The sequence below is a fragment of the Monodon monoceros genome, unplaced genomic scaffold, assembly GCF_005190385.1.
Source record: "Monodon monoceros isolate NGI ecotype Baffin Bay Population unplaced genomic scaffold, NGI_Narwhal_1 Super_Scaffold_3, whole genome shotgun sequence".
NCBI classification, from domain to species: Eukaryota; Metazoa; Chordata; class Mammalia; order Artiodactyla; family Monodontidae; genus Monodon; species Monodon monoceros.
In genome coordinates, this window is record NW_021703780.1 from 68,759,062 (window position 1) to 68,781,605 (window position 22,544).

At 41.8% G+C, this 22,544-nt stretch overlaps 2 protein-coding genes across 2 annotated transcripts in view; one reads left to right on the plus strand and one right to left on the minus strand.

Annotated features, from left to right (window-relative positions):
• Window positions 1–22,544, plus strand: part of CACNA2D3 (calcium voltage-gated channel auxiliary subunit alpha2delta 3) — a 781,826-nt gene that overhangs the window by 655,306 nt on the left and 103,976 nt on the right. The gene's annotated exons all lie outside the window — the stretch shown is intronic.
• LRTM1 (leucine rich repeats and transmembrane domains 1) overlaps window positions 1–22,544 on the minus strand; it is a 32,159-nt gene that overhangs the window by 7,274 nt on the left and 2,341 nt on the right. The gene's annotated exons all lie outside the window — the stretch shown is intronic.

Genomic DNA, 22,544 nt, shown 5'->3' on the forward strand with positions numbered 1-22,544 from the left:
ACCACTGTGCCACCAGGGAAGCCCTGCATTTAATTTTAATCAGTTAAAATTTAAGCAGCCATACGGTGCTAGTGGTCCATATTGGTTAGGGCAGGTCTGAAGCATTCTTACAAATTGATGTCCATCTTTGCAGGTATAATAATTCCATGAATGATGACCGGCTCTACTCCTTTTTTATTCAAGAGATTTTAAAAACAAAGAAAAGCATTAAAAATAATATAATAAACACCCATGTTCCTATAACAAAGTTCTGTCTGTTATTCATAGGTTGCCATATTTCTTTCATCTCTCTTTTCTTTAACTCAAAGAAACAGTGCATTACTGATACTGTTGAACTCGCTTTGATGAGCACCCACATCATATTTTCCAACAGGAACCCCCCTCTTCCCTACCATATACTAGTGTATCCCTCCAGGCCTTTTAAAAACAATGCAGTCCCACTACTGGGCATATACCCTGAGAAAACCGTAATTCAAAAGAGTCATGTAGGGTGGGGCTAATGGCAGACTCTGAGAGGGCTTACGCCAAGGAGTAGTTCCCAGAACTTCTGCTGCTAGTGTCCTTGTCCCCGTGGTGAGCCACAGCCACGCCCACCTTTACAGGAGAACCCCCAACACTGGCAGCCAAGTGGCTGACAGGGTCTTGGTGCTCCAGACAGGTGTCAGGCCTGAGCCTCTGAGGTGGGAGAGCCAAGTTCAGGACACTGGTCCACCAGAGACCCCCCGGCACCACATAATATCAAACGGTGAAAATCTCCCAGGGATCTCCATCTCAATGCCAAGACCCAGCTCCACTCAACAACCAGCAAGCTACAGTGCTGGACACCCTATGTCAAACAACTAGCAAGACAGGAACACAACCCCACCCATTAGCAGAGAGGCTACCTAAAATCGTAATAAAGTCGCAGACACCCCAAAAAACACCACCAGACGCAGTCCTGCCCACCAGAAAGACAAGATCCAGTCTCATCCACCAGAACACAGGCACCAGTCCCCTCCACCGGGAAGCCTACACAACCCACTGAACCAACGTTACCCACTGGGGGCAGACACCAAAAACAACGGGAACTATGAACCTGCAGCCTGTGGAAAGGAGACCCCAAACACAGTAAGTTAAGCAAAATGAGAAGACAGAGAAACACACAGCAGATGAAGGAGCAAGGTAAAAACCCACCAGACCACACAAATGAAGAGGAAATAGGCAGCCTACCTGAAAAAGAATTCAGAGTAATGATAGTAAATATGATCCAAAATCTTGGAAATAGAATGGAGAAAATACAAGAAACGTTTAACAAGGACCTAGAAGAACTAAAGAGCAAACAAACGATGAACAACACAATAAATGAAATGAAAAATTCTCTAGAAGGAGTCAATAGCAGAATAACTGAGGCTGAAGAATTGATAAGTGACGTGGAAGATAAAATAGTGGAAATAACTACTGCAGAGCAGAATAAAGAAAAAAGAATGAAAAGAATTGAGGGCAGTCTCAGAGACCTTTGGGACAACATTAAACACACCAACATTTGAATTATAGGGGTCCCAGAAGAAGAGGGGAAAAAAAGGGACTGAGAAAATATTTGAAAAGATTATACTTGAAAACTTCCCTAATATGGGAAAGGAAATAGTCAGTTGATTCCAGGAAGCACAGAGAGTCCTATACAGGATAAATCCAAGGAGAAACACGCTAAGGCACATATTAATCAAACTATCAAGAATTAAATACAAAGGAAAAATATTAAAAGCAGCAAGAGAAAAGCAACAAATAACAAACAAGGGAATCTCCATAAGGATAACAGCTGATCTTTCAGCAGAAACTCTGCAAGCCAGAAGGGAGTGGCAGGATATATTTAAAGTGATGAAAAGGAAAAACCTACAACAAGATTACTCTACCCAGCAAGGATCTCATTCAGCTTCGACGGAGAAATTAAAACCTTTACAGACGAGCAAAAGCTAAGAGGATTCACGACCAAACCAGCTTTACAACAAATGCTAAAGGAACTTCTCTAGGCAGGAAACACAAGAGATGGAAAAGACCTACAATAACAAGCCCAAAACAATTAAGAAAATGGTAAGAGGAACATTCATATCAATAACTACCTTAAATGTAAATGGATAAAATAACCAAAAGACATAGACAGGCTGAACGGATACAAAAACAAGACCCGTATATATGCTGTCTACAAGGGACCCACTTCAGACCTAGGGACACATACAGACTGAAAGTGAGGGGATGGAAAAAGATACTCCATGAAAGGAAATCAAAAGAAAGCTGGTGTAGCAATTTTCATTGAAATAAAGGCTATTACAAGAGACAAAGAAGGACACTACATAATGATCAAGGGATCAATCCAAGAAGAAGATATAACAATTGTAAATATTTATGCTCCCAACATAGGAGCACCTCAATACATAAGGCAAATGCTAACAGCCATAAAATGGGAAATCGACAGTTACACAGTAATAGTAGGGGACTTTAACACCCCATTTTCACCACTGGACAGATGATACAAAATGAAAATAAAAAGGAAACACAAGTTTTAAATGACACATTAAACATGATGGACTTAATTGATATTTATAGGACATTCCATCCAAAAACAACAGAATACACTTTCTTCTCAAGTGCTTGTGGAACATTCTCCAGGATACATCATATCTTGGGTCACAAATCAAGCCTTGGTAAATTTAAGAAAATTGAAATCATATCAGTATCTTTTCCGACCACAATGCTATGAGGCTAGATGTCAATTACAGGAAAAAATCTGTAAAAAATACAAACACATGGAGGCTAAACAATACACTACTGAGTAACCAAGAGATCACTGCAGAAATCAAAGAAGAAATCAGAAAATACCTAGAAACAAGTAACAATGAAAACAGGGTGACCCAAAACCTATGGGATGCAGCAAAAGCAGTTCTAAGAGGGAAGTTTATAGCAATACAAACCTACCTCAAGAAACAAGAAACATCTCAAATAAACAACCTAACCTTACACTAAAGCACTTAGAGAGAGAAGAACAAAAAAACCCCAAAGTTGGCAGAAGAAAAAAAATCAGAAAAATCGGATCAGAAATAAATGAAAAAGAAAGAAATGATAGCAAAGATCAATAAAACTAAAAGCTGGCTCTTTGAGAAGATAAACAACACTGATAAACCATTAGCCAGGCTCATAAAGAAAAAAAGGGAGAAGACTCAAATCAATAGAATTAGCAATGAAAAAGGAGAAGTAACAACTGACACTGCAGAGATACAAAGGATCATGAGAGTTTATTACAAGCAACTATATGCCAATAAAATGGACAAATTCTTAGAAAAGTACAACCTTCCAAGATTGAACCAGGAAGAAATAGAAAATAAAATCAGACCAATCACAAGGACTGAAATTGAAACTGTGATTAAAAATCTTCCAACAAACAAACGTCCAGGACCAGATGGCTTCACAGGTGAATTCTTTCAAACATTTAACGAAGAGCTAACACCTATCCTTCTCAAACTCTTCCAAAATATAGCAGAGGGATGAACACTCCCAAACTCATTCTACGAGGCTACCATCACCCTGATACCAAAACCAGACAAGGATTCACAAAAAAAGAAAACTACAGGCCAATATCACTGATGAACATAGATGCAAAAATCCTCAACAAAATACTAGCAAACAGAATCCAACAGCACATTAAAGGGATTATACACTGTGATCAAGTGGGGTTTATCCCAGAAATGTAAGGATTCTTCAGTATACGCAAATCAATGTGATACACCATCTTAACAAACTGAAGGATAAAAACCGTATGGTCATCTCAATAGATGCAGAAAAAGCTTTCGACGAAATTCAACACCGATTTATGACAAAAAAAAAAAAAACCATCCAGAAAGTAGGCATAGAGGGAACTTACCTCAACATAATAAATGCCATATATGACAAACCCACAGCCAACATCGTTCTCAATGGTGAAAAACTGAAACCATTTCCATTAAGATCAGAAACAAGACAAGGTTGCCCACTCTCACCACTATTATTCAACATAGTATTGGAAGTTCTAGCCACAGCAATCAGAGAAGAAAAAGAAATAAAATGAATACAAATCGGAAAAGAAGAAGTAAAACTGTCACTGTTTGCAGATGACATGACACTCTACATAGAGAATCCAAAGATGCTACCAGAAAAGTATTAGAGCTAATCAATGAATTTGGTAAATTTGCAGGATACAAAGTTAATGCACAGAAATCTCTTGCATTCCTATACACTAATGATGAAAAATCTGACAGAGAAATTAAGGAAACACTCCCATTGACCATTGCCACAAAAGAATGAAATACCTAGGAATAAACCTACCTAAGGAGACAAAAGACCTGTATGCAGAAAAGTATAAGACACTGATGAAAAAAATTAAAGATGATACAAACAGATGGAGAGATATACCATGTTCTTGGATTGGAAGAATCAACATTGTGAAAATGACTCTACTACCCAAAGAAATCTGCAGATTCAGTGCACTCCCTATCAACATACCAATAGCATTTTTCACAGAACTAGAACAAAAAATTTCACTATTTGTATGGAAACACAAAAGACCCTGAATAGCCAAAGCAATCTTGAGAAAGAAAAACGGAGGAATCAGGCTCCTGGAGTTCAAACTATATTACAAAGCTACAGTAATCAAGACAGTATGGTACTGGCACAAAAACAGAAATATAGATAAATGGAACAGGACAGAAAGCCCAGAGACAAACCCACGCACCTATGGTCACTTAATCTGTGACAAAGGAGGCAAGAATATACAATGGAAAAAAGACAGCCTCTTAAATAAGTGGTGCTGGAAAAACTGGACAGCTACATGTAAAAGAATGAAATTAGAGCACTCCCTAACACCATACACAAAATTAAACTCAAAATGGGTGAAAGATCTAAATGTAGGCCGGACACTATAAAAGTCTTAGAGGAAAACATAGGCAGAACACCCTATGACATAAATCACAGCAAGATCCTTTTTGACCCACCTTTTAGAGAAATGGAAATAAAAGCAAAAATTAACAACTGGGACCTAATGAAACTTTTGCACAGCAAAGGAAACTATAAACAAGACGAAAAGACAACCCTCAGAATGGGAGAAAATTTTTGCAAATGAAGCAACTGACAAAGGATTAATCTCCAAAATATACAAGCAGCTCATGCAACTCAATATCAAAAAAACAAACAGCCCAATCCAAAAATGGGCAGAAGACCTAAATAGACGTTTCTCCAAAGAAGATATACAGGTTGCCAACAAACACATGAAAGGATGCTCAACATCACTAATCATTAGAGAGATGCAAATCAAAACTACAATGAGGTATCACCTCACGCCGGTCAGAATGGCCATCATCCAAAAATCTACAAACAATAAATGCTGGAGAGGGTGTGGAGAAAAGGGAACCCTCTTGCACTGTTGGTGGAAATGTGAATTGATACAGCCACTAGGGAAAACAGTATGGAGGTCCCTTAAAAAACTAAAAATAGAACTACCGTATGACCCAGCAATCCCACTGCTGGGCATATACCCTGAGAAAACCATCATTCAGAAAGAGTCATGTACCACAATGTTCATTGCAGCTCTGTTTACAATAACCAGGTCATGGAAGCAACCTAAGTGTCCATCGACAGATGAATAGATAAAGAAGATGTGGCACATATATACAATGGAATATTACTGAACCATAAAAAGAAACGAAATTGAGTTATTTGTAGTGAGGTGGATGGACCTAGAGACTGTCACACAGAGTGAAGTAAGTCAGAAAGAGAAAAACAAATACCATATGCTAACACATATATATGGAATTAAAAAAAAATGGTTCTGATGAACCTAGGGGCAGTACAGGAATAAAGATGCAGACGTAGAGAATGGACTTGAGGACACAGGGAGTGGGAAGGGTAAGCTGGGACGAAGTGAGAGAGTGGCATGGACATATATACACTACCAAATGTAAAATAGATAGCTAGTGGGAAGCAGCTGCAAAGCACAGGGATATCAGCTCTGTGCTTTGTGACCATCTAGAGGAGTGGGATAGGGAGGGTGGGAGGGGGACACAAGAGGGAGGAGGTATGGGGATATATGTATGTGTATAGATGATTCACTTTGCTATAAAGCAGAAACTAACACACCATTATAAAGCAGTTGTACTCCAATAAAGATGTTAAAAAAAAATAATAAGAACAACAATTGGAAATAGCCTTATAGCTCATGTTCTGATGCAGGCACTGTTGAATGTGCTTTATATATATTAATTTAGTCCTTCTAACCTTGTAATTTGGGGTCTATTATTATGCCTCTATTAAGGGTGATGAAACTGAGGCACAGAGAAGCTAAATCACTTGCCCAAGGTCACACAGAAGTAGTAGAATCATGATTTGAACCCAGCAGTCTGCTTCCAGGGTCTGTCATGGTCCTGCTGTGCCTTACTGCCTGTAAATACTTTTATATAACACACACATACATACACATACTACATAATGTTTTGCATAGTGGTTTTTTAAAAACTACATAAATATAATCATAGGCATGTTTAATTTTCAGTATAATCTAGTCACTCAAAACTGATTCATCCACATGGTTATATAGAGAGCTCTTTAATTCCTTCTAACTTCTGTGGGGTATTCCATGGTGAGGCCATGCCAGATTTAATATTTAGCCACTCCCATACTGACGAGCATTTGAGTTGTTGCAGTTTCTTTCATGACAAATGATGCTGCAGAAGGCATCCTTATGCAGAGCTCTTTGGCCGTGTGGAAATGTGTACGGGGTCTCTAGAATCAACAGGAACCTCCTTGTCAAGTTCAGAGAGGATGCTGAGTTGACATTTTCTTAGGTGCTTCTCGGTCAATCTCCAATGTAGCTCTATCACTCCCTTCTTTTTTCCTAACACTTGAATTTCAAAATATGGCAAACATCCATCAAGGACATTTTGTTAAATTGGTAGAGGAATTCACAGGGCCAGGCAATAATATTTAAAACTCAAGATGGTTATCTACTCAGAGAGAAAGCTCTTGAGAGAGGTTTTTTGGTTTATGTGTTTGTCTGTTTTGGGCCTTAACTGGGGAAAAGTACAATGTGGCTGTCAAATGCATGGAGGCTTTTCCCCTTTGTCCTTTCAACTCTCTGCTGCTGCGAACAGTTCTTTAGGGCAAGAAGGAAGATGTTTGGAGAGCCTTCCGAAGGAGATTTTGCTCAGTTTAGTCTAGCTCAAGGTATGCAAAGCATCATAGTCCCATTGCCTCTTCCAGCATATAAAAGAGCAAAACCCTTGCTTTCCTTTCTATAATTTAAATAAATGTAAATCTCAGTGCCAAAGCATCTTCCGGTTAGAGGAGAGTTGCCACCCTCAATTTAGCTGTGGGTCTCAAGCATTAATTAGTTTCAGAAAGTCTTCCCACTCCCACCCACCCCCTCCAAGTGGATGATAAATGAACTCCAACCTGAAGGACTGTGTTTTCTGTGAAATGGCCCATGACAGGCCAACTGCATACCCATTCATGACTGTGTACATTGGTCCCCTCCCCCTTCCTCTGACCCAGCATGGCACAAACATAAATCCTTCTATCAGAGACAATTTTTAACATCTGTTTGGTCTTTTGAGAAAGACAACTTGAAAATAAGCTTCCCACAGATACTTTCCTGAGGGGCGTCCCACTTTCTAAGGCGGGAGGGAATTAATCATGGCTCACCTTCCATGACTGAGTCTCCACCAGCTTACCCGTTGAACCTGAAGCCCACCTTTACTAATCTGCAGATCAACACACCGAGGGCGAACTCCAAGTCCAGCTTTTCATTCACTTTTTTTCTGAATCCTACTAGTGCTTTTCTTCAATGTAGAGAACAGTTGTCGCTTTCCGGAGACACTTATTTAAGCAGCCCTTTCCTTGTCTCCATCTGTCTGGGATTGTTTTCCATAAGAGGATCTTTTGATTGTGCTCCCCCCCCTTCTTTCTCAAAGCGTCGCCCTCCCCAGGATCATCGCCGCCTTTCCCATTGAGCCGACGAGCCAGAGAAAAAATGTTTGTCAAACCTTGGTGAACAGCTGTAGCATTCAAACATGACCCCAGTGGCTCAGGCTTTTTGATTATTTAATCTGCTTGAGTCCAGGGCACCAAAATAAAACTATCTACTTAATCCGGTCCTGGTTTCTGAATTCTGTTGACTTACTAACCACACTGTGTCAACCCTCATTGAGTTGGGGGACACTCGCTGTGGATCCTCGATCTGGGGGTCTAGCAACAGAGCCAGCAGAGTGTGTAATATGAGGACAAATTGGCCTGCTGGAGGCTGACACGGTTTCCAGTGCACTGTTTGGTCACCGAAGGCTTATTCAGCCAACATCCGCAGGGATTAGCTGTGTTGACAGGGTTTTGATACCCTGAAATTCATAGCCATGGTTTCCTTTCGTGGGCATCACTGCCTCTTCTCCCTGGGGCCACAAATACTTCTCAGCTGCTTCTTTGCTTGCTCCCCCCCGCCCCACCGCCCTCACCTCCTCACTGAATTGACCTTTCGGTTTGCATGCCTTTGGAAATACTTCTCAATCTTTCATCGTTTCCCTGATGCTGAGGTTCTGGCTCTTTCCTCATTTTTCACATATAAAACAATAAAGCCGGCCCCCATGAGCATCAGGCGTCAATGAACTGTGACTGTTCTCTAATTGAAGCCATTGGAAACTTTCCCACCAGGGGCTGGAACATTTCTTTGAATGTGCAAATGCCCCTCCATTTGCTGAGGTGGGATTTCAATGTCAAAGCTGCCCTTCAACATGCCAAAATGTTCCACATGCCTATGGTGAAAAAAACATGCTTTTCTTGAGGCAGTGTGAAGTGGGATCCCTGGCCCCAGGCAGTGTAATAGAGCAGTTGAGTTTGGGGTTTGGAATCAGCTGGGTCTGGATTTGAATTCGGCTTCACCGTTTACCAGCTTCATGTCTCTGGGCAAGTAACTTGCCCACTGAAAACCCCTTGTCCTCATCTCTGACATGGGGATAACAGTTGTTTTTGCTTCATAAAATTGTTCCCAGGATTACATGAAGCAATACATGTCATGGCCCAGAGTGCCTTAATAAATGGTCACAATTACCCAGGAGAGTGCTTTCCAAGGCTTCTGTGCTGCTAGCATTCAACTCCACCTTGACTCAACAGGCAGGAGGGGGTCCTGACAAAAGACCAGGAGGCCTGGCCCCTTGTGCCACTCTGGCGGTACCCTTGGGCATGAAGTTGAAAATTTGGATTGTGACTATCCTTAATGGCCTGCTCTTTGGGATCCCTTTCCTCCTTTGGACAAGCCCCGTCCAGCCTCACAGAGCCTAGGACACTCATCCTGCCTCCTTCCTGAAAAATCTGCTTCACTCAGCCTGTCATCCTTCGTCCTTCTCTCCAACATTCTTTGAGCGTCCGATAATACAGTGGGGAAAAGTCAGATGTAGACAACAAAGAGCCATTTAAATCTTAATAAGGGCTAAATGGTTCCTTTCTTCCTCCCTTCCTTCCTTCCCTTTTTCCTATCTGTCTACTTTCAGGAGCACAGAATTTAATTATAATTATTCGTGTATACATGACCATCAATGGCTTGTATGTAGCATTCAGTCATCAATGGGTCATAATATGACAAACACCTGTGAATCTAACACTCATTCTAAGAACTGGAAAGCTTCCAGTAACTTATATCAACCTGCATGCCTCTGTGTTTCCCAGGGGCCAGCAAGCTTTTTTTGTAAAGAGCCAGGTAGTAAATATTTTAGATGTTGAGGGCCATGCGGTGTCTGTTGCAACTACTCAACTCTGATGTTATAGCACGCAGCCAACCACAGACAATCTGTAAACAAATTGTGTGCCTGAGCCCCAGTAAAACTTTATTTACAAAGACAAAACAGGTAGACGACTAGATAGGCCCACAGGCCATAGTTTGCAAACCCTGCTCTATCCTGCTGTCTAGCCGCTACTGTCACTGCTCCACCACGGCCAGCTGTCACCCACCCCAACCGCCACCGCCCCACTGGACATATCCACCACCCTGTCTCCTTCTTATCTGTAAAATGAGAGGGCTTGAGAGGATGATCTTTAGGCCCCTCTTATGTCTAAAACCTTGTCATTCTGGTCAGAATGCTTGAGTGGGCTTGAAAGGCTTTGTATTTACAGACTTTAGGGGAGCTTGGACAAAAAATTTGAGTGTCTCTTTGGGTTACAGCAGAGCTATTTAGCCGTGTCCTGCAGGGCCCAGCTAGGGTCCTGGACTCAGAGGCCTGAAAAAGATGTATCTGTTGACAGCATAGCTGGGCGTAGGGGGCCAGGACACCTAAAGGAAAACTGCAGGCAGTCGAGGATACCTGCAGTTAAAGCCAGGCCGTGTGGCTGAAGGAGGAAGCGCACTTCCGTGGTGCTTATACTCTGAGGTTGTGTGGTCTTGGGCAAACCGTTCACTTTCTCTGAGCTTCAGCTTCCTCATCTGTGGAATGCCTACCTCACAGGAGGCAGGGATGATCAAGGGATACATGTTATGTGCATGGTACAGGTCTGGTAAAGCAGATAATCAGAAGTGGCATCTCCTGTAAGCAGTACGCCTTCTCAGCCCTCAAACAGTCTTGACTGACGGCTCCCAGCTAATCTGTGAGCACCCTGGGAATACGCAGAGAGCCCCCACCACTGCTGGGCTCCTGGGAGCAGTGGCCTACTGCCCAAAGGGGCTGTTTGGTTCAGTTGGCTCTAATGGTGATTCAAAATGGGCAGTGCAGACTTGGAGTGGAAGGCTCCTGGACCTAGAAAGACTTTAGATGCAGGGGCTGATTGATTTATTCCATCTGACCTCAGCCCAGAGAACAAAGGGAGGCTGTGTGATCTGCATGCTAATACCTGCAGCGCCTGCCTTCTGTCCCTCCCTCCCTCCCTCCGTGAGCCAGAGCTGAGAAGTGGCAAGACAACCCCGCATTCAAAAGAATCACCCAGGAGTGACATCACACGTCAGGTGAGGTCAAGCGACTCCCGTGAGGGGCTCCTGTACCGAGATCTAGTCAAGAGCCCAGTTCCCCACACAGACCTTGCTTCAGACACACCCTCAAAGGAATATGGTGGCTACCGTTACACTGCAATTTCAAGAATTCCCTAGTTTCTGTATATTTTTATATAAATATATTTCCTATGTGCTTTTGCCCATTTTAAGTCAGAATGTTTCCCTATATTCTTTTGCTCATTTTAAGTCAGAAAATTTCCTCACATAAATTGGTCTATTTAACATTTCACCTCCCTCCAAAAAAAAATCAACAATTATTAACATTTAAAATGGATGATGTCTTAAAATCCAGCAAATATGTAATAGCTCTTTCTCCCAGGTGATATTATACAGCTATTTTAAAAGAATAAGTTAGAGCTAAATATATCCACCTGGGAGGATATTCATAATAAATTGTTAGGTTAAATAAATCAACCTGAATAGGAATGCACATTGTATAGTCCCATTTATGTTGAAACAAACAAAAAAAAAAAACCCCAAAGGTGGAAGGATTAACTCTAAAAATGTGCATTGGTTTGTCTGAAGATGGAGTAAGTGGGGAAGGATAGACACTAAATTGATAATACTGCTTATCTAGAGGACAGCAGTAATTTAAGAAGAAAGAGAGGAAAATTAACTTTTTTCTGTTTATACCTCTGCATATTCAGCTTGCTACATACAACAAACACATATTACATCTGTAATTTTAAAAATACAAAGGAAATGAGCTGACTTTTGTTAAATAGGAAGAAGAGCTTCATTTTGTTTTCTGGAATATTTGAGATGGCTTATCCTCTAGTTACTAGCTGTGTTGTATGTGTAAATAACATCCTTAGAGTTCAGCTCCCCTCACTCTAGGAAGATTAGCCCCAAAAGTGACATCTGTCTTTCTTTGCCAAATGATCTCCACATGTGACCAGACCTTATAACTCATAGGAGCACTTCTCCCAGTTTTAATGTCTGCTTTGGTGAAATTTTGGCAAAGTGCTCCCCCCATCCCCATCAGTGGGCCCCATCCAAAGCAGGTGCTGTGGTGATCTGATGTGGGGTAGGCAGCCAGGCCGAGTGACAGCTGCAGCCCAGGATAGCCTGGAAGAGGCCCTTGGTACCACAGATCGATGCAGAAATTTCATTTAATTATGAAGAGAGATTTGGCACTTGGAAAATATTTCCCTGCGGTTGTGGATGACCAAACAGCACCTAGGTATAAAATTTATACAGAGCTTTTTAAAAGAACTCAGTATTATTTTCTCCTTTCTTCCTTCCTTCCTTCCTTCCCTCCTTCCTTGTTTCTTTCTTGTTTCTTTTTTTCTTTTTCTTTTTGGTCTTATGAAACATATAGCAAGAGAACTAGAAATATATATTTTAAATGGCTATCATATCATTCGTTCAGTGCTTACAATGGGCCAGATATTGCTAGGGATTTATATTAGGTAAATTATAAATCCTTAATGTAACTGCTGTAACAAATAAACCTCCAGATCTCAGTGGCTCCACACAACAACTTATTTATTGTTCTTATCACAGTCTAGCTCAGGTTGACAAGGGCCAGGCTCCGGTACAGTCATTCAGGGACTCAGGCTCCTTCCATCTTGCCACTGTGCCTTCCTCTTAGTTCTCAGAGTTCTCACCATTAGCTGACTGATGGTGGAAGAAGATGAGGACCCAGCGTTGGCCAGGCCTGGAAATGGTACTTATCAGTGCACTTACATCCCACTGGCCAGAAAAAAATCACATGATCATATTTAACAGCAAGGGAGGCTGGGAAATGTAGTCTAGCTGTGTGTTTTGGAAGAAGAGTCGTCACAGGTGTTGGAGAGCGTTAGCAGTCTCTGCCTCCACATTTTATTTGCATTATATCACTTAAAGTTGACAAAACTCACTAGTCTATAAGCTTAAGATGGTTTCTTTGATTTCTTCCCATAGTTTCTACAATACCATGTAGTATGCACATTAAATTAATGTTGAATGAATGAATGACAAAACTAAAGCGCAGAAAAGTTAAGCAACTTGCTCAACGTCTCCAGTGTCTTTATTGCAATCACATGGATTGTGAGCATCCATATTAGGTAAAATATTCAGGGAACCTGTAGTTTTATGTATTTTATGGCTTAAGATCTTTTTAAAAAATACAATCCATTCTTTTTTATGGTAAGCTACAAATTTTATTATCTGGAAGTTCTAACTAACTCAGAAGATAAAAACACAGTTCCTTTTGAGCCATTCGGCCGAAAATCAAGGCTGCCGTATGGTTTCTCTAGTAAGAAGGTAGGAAGGATATGTGTACCTCCTCATTCTTTCTTGCCTTTTGGATAAGGTAAAAATTCAGGTTCAAGGACTTCCTAGGGTCATTCAGTTTACTTCATATGACTATCCATAGAGTTTAAATTCCTTTTATCTGGCCTTGAGATGTTTGATAAAATGAGTGGAATAGTGGATATGAAATGTGTGCCTCCAGGCTCCCTAAAGCTAAGGAAGACAGTGGCCAGAATGCATGAGACTACTTCTTAGCATCCACTTGTCTAGTGAGCCCAGGTCTGAGGTAGGGGCCATGGGAACTAGGAAAGACATAGCACGCTGGCTGTTGGCCTTCAAAGAACTTACCGGTTTGGAGCGTGCTGTTTAGCAATTCTTACTTATTTTATCAATCAGTGCTGACCATCTCATCACCTTGCACCTGTTAACCCATGTGAAAACTGTACATGACTTGCTTGGACACCGACACCGTCCAACTCTCTGAGAACCAAGTCTCGGAAGTCCTTTGGCTGGTAGCAGAGGCAGACCTAGATGCTTTTTCTTTTTTGGTCCGTCCAGTATGTCAAGGTTAGAGGAAGTAGACTGCCCGTTCCAATGTCTTCCCGGCCTCAGCCTCCCAGCAGTTGGTTTGCCTGCATACTGGATGTATGTGAAGATAAAGATGCATTTCAGATAAGTATGATTAAAGGTAATTAGTGAGCTCATACAGCTGGTGGAATAAACACAGGCAGATGCTGGTTGATATAAAGCTAATGAAAGAAACAAAAGGATCAAGAAATATGGCAGCTTAGGAAGCCTGGCCAAGGCCTCACACTGACACATTGTTTTACTTAGATCTTTTGATTGGCTACTTTTGTCCTTGCCCCAAGAATATAAATTGGAATCAAATTCATGTTCATGTTTGATTGTTTACTTATGTTACACATAAAATGAGTGTTTTGTGCAGCTCTTCTTGGTAATTTTTTATTTGCTTTTGTACTTTTATTATAACATGATAAAAGTCCAGTTTTTGAAATAGATGACAATGTGTTTTTCATATTTTCAAGTTATAGCAGTGTATGTATATTGTGATGAAATAATGAATCTGTGTTGTGCCATTTTCTCTTTAAAGTTTGCTCTATGTTGGCTCTTTGCTACATGTAGCTTGAAAATGTTCTGGAAAACACAGTTGTCTCAGGCAGGATTTACATTGTAACTCACCAATTATAGATTCCAAACTTTAGGAATCCTTTTCATTATTCCAGGCTTCATCTGCCCCATTATTTCATTTTAGAACACTATCCCTATTAAAAGAATGGAATCTGGAGTGAAACCATCTAGATTCAAATGCTGTCTCCAACATTAACTGGCTCCATGACCTTGAATGAGTTATTTAATTTCTCTGATCTTCAAATTCATCGTCTGTACAAAGGAACCCAACTGGCAGATTTGCAAGGAGGATTAAATCATATTTTAATGTAAAAATCTTAACAAAAAATGCCTTTGCACCTAACAATACATTCTCTATTAATGTGTCTGTATGACATGTATCAACTAGGCACTTAGGCTGTATCTACTTGCACTAATCTGTTTGGAACAAAAACAAAGAAGTTAAATGCAAAGGAGCATTTTGCCTGTGTGGCAGAGTTCACCATCTTTTAGGGTTATAAAGCATGCAGGTATGTGTGTGTGTATTTGCCTGGAATCATTCGCAGTCTGAGTGAATTTGTGCTCTACATATCTCTGCTTGTCATCAAAATAGTTCCACAAACAAAAGAAAGTTGGTTGTTGGTGTTGTGCGACTGCAACCTTCATGTGGGACTTCTGTTAACAAGATAAAGGTCCTGCATTGACTTTGATGCAGCTTTCATCCAGGTTTATAACAGTCAGCTTCCCATTCCAGTGCAACAGTAATGGTCTCATCCTTTCATTTCATCCAGGAAGCCCATATTGGGTCACCTACTATGTGCACATGCTGTTATTTTTTTTAAGGTTTACCTACCAATCTTTCCTCTAGTTAGTCCGTCCTTGGTAGGAGGCCCTTTTCCCCATCCTTGTGTAATTAGAGAAAACATGTAGTCATCTCCCCAGGGCTGTTTAGCTTTCATGATGAAGCATGACTATCAGAGTTTCGAGGTTGATACGAGTGGAAACATTTGTGTTCAACAAGCAGGCTCCTCCATGTGTTGTCAACATTTCATTTGTGATTCTAATTAGGGCCGAGGAGAAAATAAACTCAGTGTACTGCTCTCCACTGCTATAGCTGATGTTTATAAGTTTCTATCCATGGCCCTGAGTTGCTCCTGCCATGAAGGCATTTGGAAATACAGCTGCGTGCTGCTGCCGTGTGTGATGAAGAGCTAAGATGGGTAAATCTACTGGGACATTACTAAGAATGAGCAGTGTAGGTGTTTACTTCTTAGAGATTGGAGTTTCTTTATTTTTTGACACTTTAAATGTTCCTGAAAGTGAAAACACCCTTATGTAAAAATAGGTATGTTAGAGGCACTCTCATTGTGACCCCATCTCATCTCATCTTCTCTGACAGTCTGCTATAAATTTCATTGTGTATTATTTCTTTATTAAGGAGGCATCTATTGACTGTTCCTGACCTGTTAATCTCTGTGTTTGAGGATATTATGGGCATGAAAATAAGACAGCAAATTGATGGACCCACAGTCCAAATGGCCCCTACAGTCTCACAAGGAGACATACATATTTTCAAATATATGAAAAACTACAGCCACGAAAAGTGCTAGGAAGAGGAGGTACATGATGTTGTAAGAGAATATAGTCAGGGAATCTGACTTGGTAGCTTGGGGCAGCCATCCCTATGGATGTTTTAACCAGCTGAAATCTGAAGGATGGGCTAGACTTCAATGCAGAAAAGAAAAGTGATGATGAGGTAAAGTCATTCCAGGTGAAGACATGGCATGTGTAAGGCTGACAGGCCAGAGAGATGGCACAGTGCCCTAGAGCTACTGGGAGGGCAGTATGACTACAGCACAGAGGGTGAGGGGAGAGCTCGGGCAGGCAGATCCTGGAGAAGAGGTGAAGAAGCTGGTTGTGGAGCCCCATGCCCCCATCTTCCACTATAACTGTGTTACTGATTTTGAAAAGCTCTCTCTCCCTCTCCCCACCGCCCTCACACACACAGACACACACACACACACAGACACACACACACACACACACACACACACACACACAAACAACCCTCTGCAAGAATGCTGCTTTCTGGTGTGGGGGTCGGGGTTAGACTCCTGCACTGAGCCCTGTACTGTATGTTGGGAGGTGCTGTCACTTCACAGGCAGTGTCCTTTGTCAACTCCACCATCTCACCGTAACAAAAGAGATGCATCTTGCTGTCCTTTATATGCTTCTTGGGAGAGGTAGAGAGGATTGCAACTCTGCAAGCATTATGAAATCTCAGTACACATATGTCAAACCCTGAGCTTTTCCTTATAGATTGTGGCTGTGGGCAAATCCATTCCACACATGCCTGAGGGGCTGCAGAATGGAGCCGTCAGCCTCCCCACACAGGGAGTCAAGGAGGAGTCGGCCCTGCTGGGGCACTGAGGCTACTTTGGTGGAACAGAACTTTCCCTCCTGAGTAATCCTGTGCATGTAAGTGTGGATGTGATACCTAGCATTCCAGGGGTGGCAAATAGGTGCTTGAGGTAACATTTGTGGGCCCAGGTGGTCCCACCCAGCAACCCCATGGAGCCCAGCATGGCCTTAGAATCCTTTCCAGCCCAGTAGTCGAGACAGACAACTGGTGGCATCCTGCTAACATAATCCTAGTTCCTCTTCCTGAAGCAGATCCTTGCCATTCTCAGAAGTGACAGATAAGTCTGGAATACAAAGCCAAGGGCCAATTTGCTGAGGGGAGAATTTGAATCGCGCCCTAGGAAGCTACTGACTGAGCCCACCTACCCCTCCAGCTTCTACATCTTGATGTAAACTTGGTATTTTCTCCTTGTCCTTGTGAACATGGTAATTTTTCTACAGTGATAAAAATAAGCTCTTTATTTTTTAAAATGGACTTCAAAAATGACAGACAAATTGTTAGGACACGGTCAAACAGAAGTTAGGTTTGTGGTCTGTGCATTTGCAGAGGAAACCCCGGCATACACTAGAAATATGATTAAGTCAGGGGATGGCACAGGCATTTTGTGTTTCTCAATTTGGGCGTGTGGGTGATCCCCAGGTAGAGCTCCTCGTGATTGCCAGGTGTCTGCTGGGAGTGGCAGGTCAGCAGTGAGCTCATGTAGTTCAGCTCATTGCTGAAACTTCCCCAGCAGAACAGGTCCACTGGCTTAAGAAAATGAAGTACCTGGTCCAGAAGAAGTCCATCTGAAAGGGTAACAAAGGTTGGACCACACACTGGGACCAAGAGGAGACTGAATCTAATTTCCCGGTTTTTTCTCTGCTCTTCCATCACATTAGAGGCGGCAGAGTGCTATCATTAGCAGCTTATTCTTTGTTTAGTTCCTCCTCTGTCTTGAAGTTCAATTGCTCTGACTGACACAGTAAGTCCCTAAATTCTCAGGGCTGAATTGAAACATCTAAAACTCATAGAAGACTCAGAAAGTCTCTGGCACGTGGTGCTTTACCTGGAGACCATCATGAGTTCCTCCTCCATTCCAGGAGTGGAACTATTATTTTCTGCATCTTACTGAAGGAAAACCTGAATCTTAGCAAGGGTGTCACTTGCCAGAGATCAGTTTATCAGTAGGAGAGTGGGAACTTGAGCCTGCATTGCCTGATTTCAAAGCCTTTTAACTCCTGTGTTCTTTTATTGCATCTTATTCTTTTCGTCAGCAAAGGACGGGCCCTAAAAGAGACTTAGCTCAGACACAACGGACTTGGTAGAATAATGCGCTCACCCCTACCCAGCAAGACCTCTGCCTTTGTAGGTCTCCATTGCCCATTGCTTCTAGGGGCTAAGGGCCACCAAGAGAAGAGGACAGCTTGCCGCCTGTCTGTTCTGGGAAAGCATCCTGGGGCCAGAGGTGAAGAAAGCAGGGCACTTTGTGCATGGAGCTAGCATTAATCTGGTCCATCCCCAGAACGGCACTATCAGTCAGATCTCGGCCGTATTTGTCATGGCTGCTCCCCTGTTCAGAAGCTGCCCCCACAGACCCACCCTCTCTTCATCGCTGGGCAGCTAGGGGAGAACTCCCTTTGATCTCTAGACTGGTAGCAGGAAAAGGCTGACATTTTGTGGGCTTCCTCCTGCCCCTCTGCCAGGCGGTTGTTTGGACGGCCACATGAACAGAGCCCCTTGGTCACGCTGGCTTTAAACATCCAGACTCAAGACAGAGGAGCATGGCATGGGAGAAGGGAGAAGTGTCACGGCCACTGCCTTCACACTGAGGGATTCTCGGTCATAATGCAGAGGAGAGGATACTGGGACTCAGATCTGAGCAGATAAGCAGCTCTAAAAAAGGAAGAAGATGGAGAGGATGGAGGTGACCTGACCGCCATCCCACTGGACAGCTGGCCTTCCAGGGTCAAGAAAGAACCACACACCTGCCACGTTGGTTTATAGCCTTGATCTGCAACTCCACGCCCTGAATAAAAGGTGTCGGCCTGGAAACAGATCAGCTAACTTTTGAGATACGTCCACAGTTTAAAAAGTAAGTCAGGTAGCTCTTGGGAGACTTTGACTCTTTTCTACTTATCCTCCTTCACAAAGGAAAGTTTTCGAGTCAAGTAATTCTGAATAGGGAACATTTGTCTTAAAAATATATTCGACTTCCCTGTAGTATAGTATACTTTGATGTATTAAAATACAGCTCGCCCCACTCAAATTACTGCTTCGGTGCCTACTGCTATAAAATTAAACTATTCCTCGCTGATGCTTTATTAAGCTCCACCAGCATTTCACATGCAGACATCTCACAGAGCTTTGGGCCATATGTTTTATATGCTGTCAGGCTGAACTCTGACTTTAGTCCTTAAAGCCCTCTTCCCCTGTATCTTTATATAGTGCAGCATTTTCAAACACTTTGCTACGGGCTACACCCAAATTGTGGACTGGTGGAAGTAAACGCCTCTGGTTGTGTAGGTGTGAATACCTAAAAAGGAAAAAAAGGTTGTTTTATGAAGAGTTCTTGTTTCCTGGACATCACCTTTACATTTATTCTGTATTTGGTATTATTATTTTTTCACCATTTTTGGGGGGAGATGGAATTTTTTTGAAACCATATGCAAAAAAGGGTATGCATTTATGCACAATGAGATCAGCTCTCTAGCAGGGAGCTAAAGGTATCTGTATGTTTGCATTTTGAAAAATCGATGGGTATAGCCATAAATGCCGATTCTCTTAACAAGACTAACTTTGTCATTTAATAAGGGAGATTATTTCATAGATTTAAAACCAGTTAACACATTTAAAACTTGATAAGACAAGGCAATCCTGGTATGTTTCCTGTTCTCCGGTGATTAAAGCAAATCGAACGCTGAGACTAGGGGAGGTTTTCTCATGGTAAGAGTAATGCCATGAATGTTTCTCCTGGTAATGCAATTAGGAAATATTGGCCCCAGTTAATGTAACTTAAACAAAACATGTTGTCCTCGTCAAACTTGTTCAAGTTGTTAAACAGGCAAAGCCTTGTCCAAAAAGTTAAAAAACAGGGGCATATAGTGTTTCCATGGAAACTCTGTTAAAATACTGATTTGTGGATATGATCATAATCAGCCCCATAATCTAATATGACTGAATTAAATGGAAAAGAATCTCAGTTATGAAGTAAGCCCCCTGTGCAAGAGTGTTCTTACACATGCAGAAAACATATGGATCCTGAAGGACGTTATTTTCAAACTACTTATTGGCGCAGGGATGGACCGTTAAGGCTTTGGTATTGTCTGTTGCGTTTCTCCCCCTTCATTCATTGTTCCTCTTTTTTTAATGCTGGAATTATGTGGGGGAGCAGTAAATAAAGTCTTGATGACATTTGGATTTTTTAATATGTATCATTGCTCCCCACACAACACTCCATATTGTTTTCATTGTCTTTTTTGACAAAAGAAGATAACCCATAATATTTAACCACTTGTGGGACATTACGAGATTAGGTTTTATTAAGGTAATAATTTCTTCCCACTAATGGGATCTTGGTGGAAGATCTATTCTAACCGAATTTTAATGATTCAGCTTCAAATGAATGGCTTTGACCTCTAGGGGCAAGGGCCCATGCCGAGGGTTGGGGTGAGTGTCCCTGGGACTCTGGGCAGAGACTTCAAGGACGTGCGCTGGCCTCCCCGCCACACCGTTCCACGGCTCAGTTTGCACCTGTCTGGGCTGTAGTAAAAATGGAAACTGCTCACCATGGGATAAACTTCATTCTGGTACCATAGCAAAGACAGCTGTCTTTCAGCAAACTTACTTGATTTATTTGGCAGTTGTTCCACCCAGAGACAGTCACGGGTGGTATCGGTGGCACCAGTTTCCTTCTCGAAAAACTATGTCCTTGGTCATGTACGAACTTCAAATGGGGTTTACCGTGTGACTATTAGCAAGAGCCTGGCAATCATTTGCACCTTAGCTTCGCATCCTAGAGCATCTGTAGAAAGGCTCTGTGATAGGGCAGTGACATGCGAATGCATCCCCAAACAGGTGTGTCCGTACATCTCACACCAGTGTAGTCCCTGGATGTGTGGGGCATGGGTTCTAAGGTCACAGCATGTCTGAGATGTACTTTTTGGACAGAGATGTGCCAAGCAGAGTCAGACAAAGCGCAGAGATTCAGACCCTGACCCAAGGAGCAGAGACTGACTTCTCCCTATGTTCTCCCATCCACCTCCCAGAGCGGTTTTGCCTTCCAGGTGTGCACACCTCTTCTTATTTGGGCACAGAGAGGAATAAACAATGAGAAAAGTAGGCCAGGCCTGAGAATTGTGCCAGGAGCTTGAATCTGCTGATTATTTACTCCCCTTAACGTTTCACTTTTATTTCTAATTAACTTGGGTTTATAGCAAAGTAATGTATGAACACAGTTTTTAAAAATTAAATAGTACTAAAAAGAAGCTTACACAGAGAAAAAACAGGCCCTTGACCCACCACTCCCCCTCTACTCCCAACCCCTAGTCCCACTTCCCAGAGGCAACAGCTTCCACCTCTCTTAGCAGCTCTATTTCTCATTAGCAAATTGAAATTACTGGGTTTTATTTAATATCAGAGATTGCTCATTTACTTCCTTTAATACCCAGTACTTTGGATTCCTTACACCAGCTCTTCTTACCTTCTCACTATTCCACCAGCACAGCTGCATACCTGTCTCATAGTTTCTGATTAATTAGATAGTGATTATATTATTAGGCCCATGTATGTATATTCCCTACTGTGTTAAATTGTATGCTGTTGTGTGTTTTCTTTTTTATGATATTTTTCCCTGGACTGAAAAATCTGTGTGCTTTTTTACTTGCTTAGTTTTCCTTCAACCCATCCCTATTTTTCCCCCATGTGTTTCATCAGATATCTCAAATGCCTGTTATGACTATTTCCTAGATATTCAGTTTTCTGTTATTTCATCATTCTTTGGAGAGACCTTGTTCCCTGCACCTGCTGCCATTCTGTTCCAGTCTGGATAGTTGCTCCCCAGTCCTGCTGGGCAGCTGGGTTCCTAAGTTTTCCCTTCACCATTTTCCTCTGCTGTAACCCTCTTTATCCTAGAGCCATGTCTTCCTTTTTTTCTGACTCAATTACTCATTTTGCTCACATTCTCCAGTAGTTTTCTTAGAAAGGAAGAGAAAATGTTTTCAGCCCTTATAGCATTAAAAACACCATAATTCTGCTCCTATACATAATTATCATGTGGCTGGGTATAAGATTCTGCACTGGAGATCATTTTCCCTCAGAATTGTGAAGGCATTGCTCCATTTTCTTTTGACTTCCAGTGTTATTGTTAAGAAGTCTGATGCTATTCTGATTCCTTTGATATGACCAAGTTTCCCAACCTCCATCCCAGAAGCTTTCAGAATGTACTCTGGGTCTCTAGTGTCCTGAAATACCGTGATGCTGTGGGTCCCCCTCACCCATTGTGTTGGGCATTTTGCAAGCTCTTATGATTTAGAAATGAATATTCTTCAGCTCTAGGAAGTCTTCTTATGTTATTTTTCCAAGTCTGTTTGTTTTATTTATTTTTCTGAGAGATTTTCTTTTTCCAACTTTTTTTTTTGCTCTTAAACCTGTTTATTTTGACACTTTTCTTTTAAATTTCCAAGAGTTCTTTTTTACAGCAGCCTCTTGTTGTTCCAAGGACACAATGCCATCTTTGATCTCTCGGAATATATTGTCTAAAGT